At 44.0% G+C, this 12,149-nt stretch overlaps 1 protein-coding gene across 3 annotated transcripts in view; it reads left to right on the top strand.

The window, feature by feature from the left end:
* Positions 1-318: 318 nt before the first annotated feature.
* PACSIN1 (protein kinase C and casein kinase substrate in neurons 1) overlaps positions 319-12,149 on the top strand; it is a 101,761-nt gene continuing 89,930 nt past the window's right edge. For all 3 annotated transcript variants that reach the window (XM_033919132.1, XM_033919130.1, XM_033919131.1), the window contains exon 1: positions 319-670. The gene's annotated coding sequence lies outside the window, so the exon portion shown is untranslated. The remainder of the gene's footprint in view (positions 671-12,149) is intronic.

The following is a 12,149-nucleotide window of genomic DNA, read 5'->3' as shown; positions in this document are numbered from 1 at the left end:
TTCTGTACAAGATGATATGCTTGATAATAAATGTGTAAATTCTATAAATAAATAATAAAAAAACAAACCAAGGGGTTCTCAGTGATTATATCCAATGAATATGCATGAGCTAGATTTGCATGCAAATTTCTCTCCTGCACATTCATTGTGGATATCTTGAAACCCAGTCTCGTCCCAAGGACTGGGCTGTGAACGCCTGTATTCTTTTCTCTCCTTATGTAATCAAACTTGCTCGGCCTCCTCTTTTCACCTATTAATATTGTCCAAGACTCGATTGCAAAGGACAGGTCGACAGAGGTGGGGGGAGGGAGGGGATTAATGAGCCAGGTGAGAGGCAAACAATGAAGGAGGGAGAGAGATAAAATAAAGGGAAGAAGGCGAGAGCTCTCCTTGTGGTGGTGTCCAGGCGGCAGTGGCAGGCTGCCTTAAGCCCTCTTTTCACCTGGCGCTGATTGGGCGGCTCAAGCTGCCTCTGGAATCTGTTCGCTGATCTTTACCTCCCCCCCTTCCTTCCCTCCCTCCTTTCCTCCCTTCTTCCAGGCAGGCGGCGAGCGAGCGCTGAGCTCCCCGGTGAAGGAAGCCGCCCGGTGCCCCGTGCCAGGTGCGCCATCGGGCACCAGGGATTCCAGCAGTGCCACCTGCCCCGAGCCTCATTCCAGCCCCCGCCCCGGTAAGTTTCTAGCCGTCTTACTCGTTCCTTTGGGTGCTGAGATGCCTACGAGCTCCATGTCAGGAAGCCAGTCCGGCTTTTTGGTTAACTCTTCGCATTCTCCCGTGCTAATCTAGGGTCTGATGAGGTATCTCTCATTTGGGGGGGTCCTATGGGGTAAACGGCTTAGTCCCGGTAGCTCTTAAAAAGTCGGGGGCTGGCTGGTACCGCTGTGCATTTTGTGCCCGTGTGGCATTGCAGAGCCTCTGTGCCTGCAGCGTTACATGCTGCTGGTGTGTGTATAGACTGGGTTCATTTCCAATCAGGCCTTGCTTTAAGATGTCTGGTTTTAAACATGGCATATGTGGGTTACATCATGGAGGACTATGTATTGGCAGAGGGCAAAGTTTACTATTAGAAGCCTTGGTAATGATGTGGGATTGAATGATAGTGGGGAGAGCTAGATAAGAGCTGGCCATGGAGCCTGTAACTGTATACGAGACTGGGCCAATACCCGAGTATATTGCACCAGGGTGAATGGGCAGAGACACTGCAGACCCACTGGTACAGGCAGGATTCTTTAGCTTAGTGGTTTTAGAGGAGCTAATTAAACCACTCTACTTTCTTTAAATATTCACAATAAATATGCATGAGATTTGCCTTCCCAATGAATATGCATTCCAAGCTGTCTCCTGCATGTCATATTCAGAGTGCTAGGGGCCCTCTAGGATGGGTGTAGGAACCAGTGTTGAACAGTCTCTGACCTGGTTCAAGCAGAGGAAACACCAGGCGGTTGCCTAGGGCAGCAAAGATCAACTCTGACAGACCAGAAACTCAGAGAACCATCAGCAGATAGTTTAACCTGCATTTTTTTATAGGACTTTTCTGTTTGTTGAGTTTAGTTATCAGCATCTTGGGGAGGGCTACAAGCTATGGTCCTGAAAATAAATTAGTGGGGGAGGGGTGTAAGGCTTAGAGTTAATGTAGTCTAGAGCAGTGGTTCCCATGACCATGAGGCCAATCAGGTTTTCAGGCTAGCCCTAATGAATATGCATGAGAGAGATTTGCATATAATGGATGTGACAGGTATGCAAATCTGCACCATGTATATTCATTAGGGCTATCCCGAAAACCCGATTGGCCTGGTGGTCCTCTAGGACAGGGTTGGGAACCACTGGTCTAGGACACCTGCCACCATTGCAATGGCTCTAGACCAGGGATCTCAAAGTCCGTCCTCGAGGGCCGCAATCCAGTCGGGTTTTCAGGATTTCCCCAATGAATATGCATTGAAAGCAATGCATGTACATAGATCTCATGCATATTCATTGGGGAAATCCTGAAAACCCGACTGGATTGCGGCTCTCAAGGAGGGACTTTGAGACCCCTGCTCTAGACCAGTGGTCTCAAACTCAAACCCTTTGCAGGGTCACATTTTGGATTTGTAGGTACTTGGAGGGCCTCAGAAAAAAATAGTTAATGTCTTATCAAAGAAATGGCAATTTTGCATGAGGTAAAACTCTTTATAGTTTATAAATCTTTCATTTTGGCTAAGTCTTAATAATAATATTGTCATTTATAGCTAAAGAGACGTTTGATCAAGAAACTATTTTATTTTACTTTTGTGATTATGATAAACATACTGAGGGCCTCAAAATAGTATCTGGCAGGCCGCGAGTTAGACCCAAGGCTGTGGTTGAGCATTGTCAATAAGGACCAGTGGTTTAGTAAGGGGGAAGGGGCAGGGGGTACAGACCGCCCCAGGTGCCAGCACCTTTCTGCCCTGCCAACCCTACCATACCCGCACCATCCCCCACCCCGTACCTCTGTAGATCTTGTGAGCATGGGCAACTTCTCCTGCCTGTTGCTTGCACCACCTGGGTTTCCCTCTGAATCACTTCCAGGTCACTGGACCAGGAAGTGACATCAGAGGGAAATCCACTGCTAACGCCAGGAGCATGCTGGAGATGCTACTCGCGCTGGCGAAGATTTAGAGGTACAGGGGAAGGGAGAGCATGAGTGTGGATTGTGAGCAGGAAAGAGCAAGGGGTGCGTGTTAGGAGTGTGGGCATGGAGAGGAGGGTGCGGGGGACACCACCACCCCAGGTGCCTCCTACACTTACTACACCAATGATAAGGGCCCCTTTTATTAAGCTGTGCTAGAGCCAGCGCAGTAAATGCTCAGATGCTCATAGAATTCCTGGGAGCGTCAGAGCACTTACCTCCCTGGCTCACACCAAAAACCTCTAGTGTAGTTTGATATAAAGGGGGAGGGGGGAATTAGTTGGAAAAGGGACTGAGGGTGTCAAACTGCAATCCTAGATGGCCAAAAAGCCTGGCTTTCAGGATATCCCTAATGAATATGCATGATGTATATTTTCATGTTATATGCAGATTGTTAGTAATAGCCAGAAAACTTGATTTGCAGCCCTCCAGGATTGCAGTTTGACACTCTAGTGTTAGATATCGCAAAATGCTGAATGGTTTTTTTGATGCATTTATTTAAGCTGCCAACTAGATTCAGATTTGCACCCTGGTGCATGCTGGAAATTGTAGTCTTGCTGTTCTCAGGGACTATAATAGGGCATCAGAACTACAAGTCCCTGCATGCAATGGGCTAAATCCAGGACTGGATCAACCCTGTGGATGAAGATACGTCACATTCTTAGTTTCATGTGTTACTCATTTTGCATATTGACTGTGGAAATATGATTTATTTGGGGTAGTCTGATTATTGTTTGAAGCAATGGCCGACTTTACAAATATAGCAATACATTCAGTAGACAACGAAAGGCGTGCGATATGCAACTCCATTATTTTTATGCTTTCATGGTTACCTATTAAGTATAGGATTGCCTTTTTAAATTATGGTGTTACTGCTTTCCCATAGAGCCTATTATCATTATGTTCCATCTTATTTGGCCTCTTCAGCACTCTCTTATATTCCTGGCAGAGCTTTTAAGATCCCTGTCTGATTATAGGATGGTGATACTTCAGCCATCCAAGGCCCAGTGGGTATCTATACAACAGCGTGCTTTTAGGTTGGTTAGCACTCTCGTTGGGGAATAAGCTGCCCATTTTTAATCTATGCAGAGAGTAGTTTAAGGAAATTCAAGATGAGGAGAGTGTGTTGGGAGGTACTTTATCGTGTTTGTATTGTGATGATAATTGATTGTTGTTTTCTTTGAATTTATGTTAACTGAGTTGCGATGATATTCTTTGTAAGATTTTTATGTATATTATTTTTTAAAACTCAATAAAGATTATTGAACATTAAAAACATATTTATTTATAGGACTTATTCCAGAAGGGTTGAGATTGAATTTCAAGGTATGCTGCTGAATACTGATGTATTGATGTTGTGCAAGTAGATTGTTAAATGGCTTGGTATGAATGTGTTGCTTTTTTTTTATTTTTATTTTTCCCCCCTACAATTTTGCCGCACTTCCTTTCTTTTGGCATTTTATTGATTATTGAACACCACCATGATTTGTATAAGTCTGGCTGTATATACCAGACTGTATATGCTCAAATATAAACCAAATTTTATTTCCCCCCCCCCTACAATTTTGCCGCACTTCCTTTCTTTTGGCATTTTATTGATTATTGAACACCACCATGATTTGTATAAGTCTGGCTGTATGTACCATACTGTATAAGCTCAAATATAAACCAAGGTAACATTTTCTCCCCCCCCCCCCCAAAAAAAAAAAAAAGGAGAATAAAAGGTTGACTCGAAAATAAACCAAACTCACATCGGTCTTGCGAGGTTGCTGTGGAATGAGTGGCCTAGTGAGTTCAATCCCAGCCTGCTTCTTGTGACTCTGGGCAAGTCACTCAACGCTTAAATTGCCCCAGATACCACAGTTAAGATTGTGAGCCTGCAGGGACAGATAAGGGAATTATACTTAAGACTACTAGTCAATGAAAAGGCAGTAAATAGCATTGTGGAAACTTGTGTCAGCTATTTTGAGTAGTGAGACTGCATGGGGCAGAAGCATAGGAGGATTGCTCTTGCTCTGGCTCACCACTGGATCAGCAGGGCTTAAGGTAGGCCCAGGGAGAGGTTTGATGGGTTTGAATGGGGAAAACTCGAATACAAACCAAGACCCCCATTTTTGGGGGGGCCCATTTCTTTTGGCCCAAAAATATAGGTTTCTATTTGAGTACAGTATAATCTCGTTATAACGGACTCGCTTGTAATGGAACTTCGTCTACAGCGGACAAGGTCCGCTGGTCCCAGCTGTGCGCCTTTATAAACGTGCAGAAAATCATTGCCTCTAACGGACTTTCAGATATAACGGACAATCAATTTGGTTCCCAGAGCCGCTTTTAGCTGTAGTTTTGTTCGGCTATAACAGACATGCAGGCTCTGCTTACAAGGCATGTGGCATGCCGGTGATATAGTAAAAATGCAGCCCAGAAGAAAATGACAGATTATTTTTCTTTCCAGTAAAGTACAACATAATGATTTAGAACATCTTTTAGTGTTCTGGTTTTGCAATCGTTTCGTGCCGTACCAATGTTTTGCTGAGTTTTATTATTGATGTTGCTGATACGCTTGTGCAGTGACTGTCGTTCATTGATTGTACGTTGTTTCAGTTGACCTAAATAAAAGTTTTTAAAAAAATGCAACACTGGATATAATGGACTGTTTTTCCAGGTCCCTTGAAGTCCATTATAATGAGATTATACTGTATTTATTTACAGTAAGCATAAAAAAACCCTCATATCAGTTTATAAAGGCTTGGGTCCAAACTATTTTTAAAAAACCCTCATTGGATGAATTTGATTTGAATAACCATCCCTTTTTTGGAGGGGTGAATAATTGAATCTGGTTCTGAATGAACTTCAGGATTTTTAGAGGGTGTCGACATTTAAAAAAAATTTTTGTGTGTATGCGTGATTCCCCCAGAAGAATGCCTCTGCTAAAGAGCATGGAAACAGGAAATTCTTCTGGGAGTCACTGAGAGTGTGTATGAGTGCGTGAAGAGTTAAGTGGGTGGAGCTGGAGGACCCTGACCTGAATGGGAGGGGGGAGTAGTGAGTAAAAGGGTTGTGCTAGGAGAGATTGGGGCTTTTGGTTATTATGATCTCCCGCCAGAGTCTAAGTACTCAGGAAGACCCCTGGTTGTGCTGTGAGAGTCTGAGTGAGTTTGCCAAAAGAGCAAGTAGTGGAGTGTTTCACTTTGGTGGGGAAGAAAAGGTGACCCTGGGCTGAGAGAAGAGGGTAGGACCCTTAGTGACTTACTGTGAATATCGAAAGGATTGTATGTAGGGATTGAAAACACAATGAGGGATTTGCTAAAGTGACCTTTGTACTGGAACTGTGATTGAAAAATTAGATTTGAATATCTGCCTTGTAAATAGTTTGAAAGTTTAGAACTGCAACTTAGGTCTTTAAGTAAAGTTCAAGTTATTAATTTTTCATCAGTCTCGGCTTGATTCCCCCCCACCCCCCATTAAGTAAAGATTGTGTGAATCGATTGACCCCAGAGAAAATAATCCAGCTTGAAAAACAGACTTGTTTTGTACCTGTCCCAAAGAGCTAGCTGGTGCCCAAAAGAGTGTGAGTGAGACCAGGGTTACATTTGAATTTTCCTCACTTTTTTTTTTTTTTTTTTTAGTAATAGCACAAGGTACGTTATATATTTTCCTATCCTTGGAGGATTTACAATCTAATTTTGAACCTTAGGCAATGGAGGGTTAGACAACTTGCTCAAGATCACAAAGAGCCACGGTGGGATTTGAGCCAGGCACCCCTGGATTCCAAGCCCAGCACTCTGAACCATTAGACTACTCCTCAACCCAAAGGGGGGCAGAGTACGGACATGTTATTGCTATCTATTTTGGATACTCTATGGCAGTGTCTCTCAAAACTGTGTACCATAAGTATACGTACACTAGAATAGATGACATGTACATTGCATGTGCAAGAGTCCGTCAATGTTATGAATGTGTGCATAAGGATACAACCACTCAGACAAGCATTCTTTGGTGTAATTGGCCCTTGAAAACTAACATTTGACAGAACTCCTTCTCCACCCCCCTCCCCTCTTCCCCCCCCCCTGTTACGAAGCCACGTTAGGTTTTTTTATTGCCGGCCACAGCGGTATTAGCTCCAACGCTCATAGGAATTCTATGCAATAAAAAAGCCTAATATGGCTTTGAAAAACGGGGCCTAAGTTTGAAATTTCATGGTGATGAAAATGGATGCACAGATACATAGCACCTGCTTTTAAGTGCAAATACGCGTAGGCGGTCTTACGGCGTAGGGAATTTGCAGAGTGAGGCTGGGATTGGCTTGTATGAACATGCTTTGGCACACGATTTTCTGTTGACTTTCTTTAGGGTACTTTGATAAATACACCTATGTGCCCCATTATAAAATTATCTACCATCCACTGTGTGCTTGTTTCAGTAGATGTGAGTATTTGTTTGAAGAAAATCAATGAAACCAGCTGGGTGTGGATGACGCCTTTACAGAGATAATGAATGTTTTCAGTGCTTCCTTGGTTGCCCATCCTCCAGCCTGAAGTTTGCCCAACTTTTAATTATAGCATGAAAACATTCTTTCTTCTCCGTTCTAAGAGTTGGGTGTTTTTTTTTTTTTATTAGACTGGGTACTAGAAACATGTTACGAAGGGGCACATACCTCTGAGGCTTCTGCAGGAACTGGAAACTTAACACAGAGCAGCAGAATTTATTCTCTAGGAGTGTCGGTGGGTGAGATGTGCCAGCGTGTGGCTTGAAAGGAAATTATTGTGTGAAAATATCCTTGGTAACCTAGAGCTTTTTGAGTCTTCCCATTTTCAGGGTGGCACGAACTGTTCTCTCGCTGATGGTGTTAGCAAGTGCCATGCTTCTCATGCCACAGCTGAGTAGCAAATCTTTCTCTGTGATGAATGCCAGGCTGATTTGGTGTTTCAAAATCGCACTGCACCTCCAGCAAGGCTGGCTGATGACTCAAAGCAGTGCTCTGCACTGTCATATGGAAAATCTGGATTAGAATCCTGGATCAAGTCTTCTGCTTCCTGGGCCAGCTAGTGAAAACCATGTTTACAGCCTTCATGAAGGAAGGATTAAGAACATAAGAAGTTGCCTCCGCTGGGTCAGACCAGAGGTCCATCGCGCCCAGCAGGTCCTTGACCTGTAAGGTGATCCTTGTCCAAATCATTTTGTCCCCCTTGTCCCTCTAACTCTACCTCCATCTATATCCCTCAATCCCCGAATCCTTCAGGAATTTATCTAATCCTTCCTTGAAACCCGATAGTGTACTCTGTCCTATCACAGCCTCCGGAAGCGCATTCCAGATGTCCACCACCCTCTGAGTGAAAAAGAATTTCCTAGCATTGGTTCTAAACCTGTCCCCTTTCAATTTCTCTGAGTGCCCCCTTGTTCTAGTGGTTCCCAGTAGGCAAAAGAATCTGTCCCTTTCTACCTTCTCTATGCCCTTCATGATCTTGAAGGTCTCTTATGTCTCCTCTGAGTCTCCGCTTTCCAATGATGACACTTGGTGGTGAGATTCCAACGAGGAGCAGCCAAAGAGATCAACTAGTGACTGAATAGTTCAATAAAGTTTATAAAAAAAAAAAAAATGAAAGAAAATTGTTTTTAAAATCCTGACTTGTTTTCAGCAGATTGCTTGCATTACGGATAGGCTTGTTTTTGACTGTTTTATGAGTTTAGGTATTTACGTTGACTTTTAGTGCAAGCAAACTTTATGCTTTGAATGTCCTATTGTAAGGTGTTTTACTTGTCCCTATGATAAGGACCTAACCTGCCCCTGATGCAGGCAGTCTGCTGCCAAAACATCAGACTTTTTAACCCTTTTCTATCAAAGGTGGTTGTTTTTAATAGACTTGAATGAACGGTTCAGCCACTCTGTGGTCTGCTTGGTGGTTCCTTCTTAAGAATTTTTTGGATTGCTGCTGCTGCAGCTATTTCTTACCTTTCTCTTGAAGGTGAGATTTAAGGCTTGTGATTGCAGGGTTTCAGAAGGAGCTCTGGTGTGTGGGCTACTGGCTAAGGACAGTGACTAGTGCGTTGGCCAGGTAAATTAGAACATGAAGTAAAGCCAGACCAAGGTCTACCGAGCCCAGCGTCCTGTCTCCGACAGCAGCCAGTCTGAGAGGATATGAAATGGGAAGAATCCCTGGCAAGGTGTGAATGAAGCCTTGTGTGCCAGCTCCTAGCCCAGGTTCTGAATGAGCTGGGACATTAAAAGATCAGGAGGAAATCACTGGGCTCATAAAAAAAACAACAACCATACTGGAACCTCTCCCTTTTCTCCCCTTCCTTGTAATTAAACAGAAACTGTCTCTGCATGCCAAATATTTGGTTTGAAATCCATTCCTAACTAATCTTTGTAGATCTGAAAAAATAACACCTTTCTAAACCTTCATTCCTGGTCCTATAATCCTGAGGCTCCCTGTGATTCCAGTACCACCCACAGCAATGTGGATTAGAGAATGACGCGGGGACAAATTTTCCCCACGGGAACTCATTTTCCCATACCATCCTGGCGAGTTCTTTTCTTGTCCCTGCCCCATTCCTGCAACCTCCGTTCTCATCGGCACAAGCTTCAAACACTTTAAAATCATAAGTGTTCAAGGCTTGTGTGGTTTAGGCAGAGCTTACAGGAATGGGGCAGGAACAGCAAAATTGTCACGTCCCTGTTACGGGGACGGGACAGGGAAATTGAGTTACGGGGAAAAATTTGTTCCCGCATCATTCTCTAATGTGGATTTCAGGATGTACTATGAGAGAAAGCAATCCTCCGTAGTTCACAACTGAGACACTGGAGGAGGGAGAGGCAAGCTAGGTGAGCAGGCCCTGGCACAACATATGAATCTATTTTACATTCAGCTGTATGTATGTGTTTTGTTACCTGTAAGTTTGTTTCTATTTCTTTGGGCTTCCAGTTAAATTGGGAAATTAATCCAACTGGAACTAACACCATATGCCTTTATTCTAAGCTAAATAGAGGGTTCACATTTTAAATTCTTCTAGTCTAGCTCAACCATTGAGATGATTGTCCTGGGGTGGAGCAGCCTGGCCCACGGCTTACACTCTTAGCTGGTCAGTAGATGTCTCTGTTGCACTATGGCTGGTACTCCCTTTCTTCTGAGGAGCCTCTTCAGCCGGATCTGGTATAGTACTTGAATCTGGGTGTGTCTCGCAGAATTTCTAGCCCTGGCGGAAATGCTAATGATTTCTACCGTGAGCAGAAAGTGACAGATATTAAAATGCAAGTGCCAAAGGTAAGCACAGAACCAGCAAGAGGGAAGAATGACGTGCTCTTCCATGCTCTCTTTTGTCAAGATGTACAGGTTTTTGGTTTAGTTTAATTTGGTGTACCTCTTAGCCAGTTGGGATTACAGTGGTTTGCAAAAACCCAAGATCCATATAAAGAACTAGAAAAGAAAACAGATAATCATACCAAGACAAACAGACAGCTAATAAAAAAATTTATAAGATAGTTTTATTATTTCAGAAGGTGTCCTTCAAAAGCAATTTTAAAGAGTGTGTTTTTAGCAGTGGTTTAAACCTTTTTAAGGTAGCTTCTGCATGAAGATGAATCAAAAGTATGCTTCACCCTAACTTTTCAGCATGGGTTTAAGCGGGCAGGAGAGGCACCTACCTCCTTAAATTATGCAGAGTGGGCCAGGTGCTGATGATATTCAATGCCGTTGACTATTGGGTTGCTAGGACTGGATAAGCTCTGAATTGATATAGATTCTGGCACCGAATGGGCTGTGTGTGTTATACAGAGTGTTTGGATAAGAGGTGAATTGGACTAGCACCAGTGCCAGAAAAAGTACCAGGGAGTTGCAGACTGTTCTCACCTCCCTCTTTGGGAATGTTCCTAAGACTGTATTTACACAACCCCCCCCCCCTCCTCTTCTGTTGAGGGAAGTGGAATGGCCCCAGCTGCCACTCAACAGCAGAGCCTACTCACTGACTCAGGACGTAAAATACATCTGTCAGGTTGCAGGGGGCTGCAGCCTGGGGTCCCTTGTCAAGGGCTGTCCCTATGACTAGCCAAGAAGGGGTGGGGTGGGATTGGGGTAGAGAATGATACAGGGACAAATTTTTCCCCATCCCTATGGGAACTCATTTTCCCATCTTGTCCCAGCGAGTTCTTTTCCTGTCCCTGCCCCATTCCTACAAGCTCTGTCCTCAACTGCACAAGCAGCGACAAAACTCACAGGGAAATTGAGTTCCTGCAGGGACGGAGACAAATTTGTCTCCGTCATTCTCTAGGGTGGGGGAGAATGCTAGAGATAGAAAAATGCCATTTGTGCTAAAGTTGGAGGAAAATGTTGAGCTTACATTGTTTTTTAAGTCAAATTTCTTTATTTCGGTTTCTTACTAGGCAGGCTTGTTGCTGGGCCTCCGGGGTCCTTTTACTCTTTCATTTCTTTCTTAGACCATTTATTTTCTGATGATTGTGCCATCAAACAAGATGGTACTACTAAATATTCTTACTAAATATACACGTATTGCCTTGTAGGACCAGTTGATACTCATATTTATTTATTCATTCAATTTTCTATACCCTTCTCCCAGGGGAGCTCAGAACAGTTTACCTGTCTGGCCCGGTGGGCTCGCAATCTATCTAATATACCTGGGACACTGGGGGGAGGGGGGGCAAGTGACTGCCCAGGGTCACAAGGAGCATCGCATGTCGGAACCCACAACTCCAGGATGCCAAGGCTGCAGTTCCAACCCCTACGCCACGCTCTCGGACATATTAATCCTCTCTCCTCTTCCCCAGTGTATTGTGAAGGTACCCTGATACTCTGCCTCCAATATATTGTGAACGCACCTCCAATTTCCTTCTCCCTCCTCAGCCGAATGTTGTGAATGTATTGATTTAACCTGTTCTGGGCTATAAAACCAAATACGGTAAACAGTATAGTAGAAGATAGCATGGAAAATGTTGTCTGACAGGGATGGCAAAACTTAGTTAACAAAGCATGGTACAACATGATATGGTGAGAAATCGTATGGTGAGCCTAGCATTACAAAGCTTGGATAACATAGTTTGGCACGACTTGGCAAAATTGGTAAGGCAAGCATGTGAGATGAAACGTAGCATTCTTTTCTCATTTTTAAAAAATCATGTCTGTTGTATACTAGAGAATGACACGGGGAAAAAATCTGTCCCCGTCCCACCATCCTCTGTACCGCCCCGTCACCGCCATTCCCTTCACCGCCCCGTCACCGCCATCCCTTTCACCGTCCCGTCACCGCCACTGCCATCTCATTCACCGTCCCGTCACCGTCACCGCAGCATGCATAAAAGCCTCAAACAGGTATGATTTTATATACTTATCTTTATTAACGTATTCCCATGGGTGGTGACAGGTCAAAAACGCGCAGACAAAATAGCGCAGACAAAATAGCGCAGACAAAATAGCGCAGACAAAATAGCGCAGACAATTGCGCTCAGTTGTCTTGCGCTCAGTTGTCTTGCGCTCAGTTGTCTTGCGCTCAG

The sequence above is a fragment of the Geotrypetes seraphini genome, chromosome 13 (assembly GCF_902459505.1).
Source record: "Geotrypetes seraphini chromosome 13, aGeoSer1.1, whole genome shotgun sequence".
Lineage (NCBI taxonomy): Eukaryota > Metazoa > Chordata > Amphibia > Gymnophiona > Dermophiidae > Geotrypetes > Geotrypetes seraphini.
The sequence above is the reverse complement of the archived record's forward strand: the minus strand, read 5'-3'. Positions and strand labels throughout refer to the sequence as shown.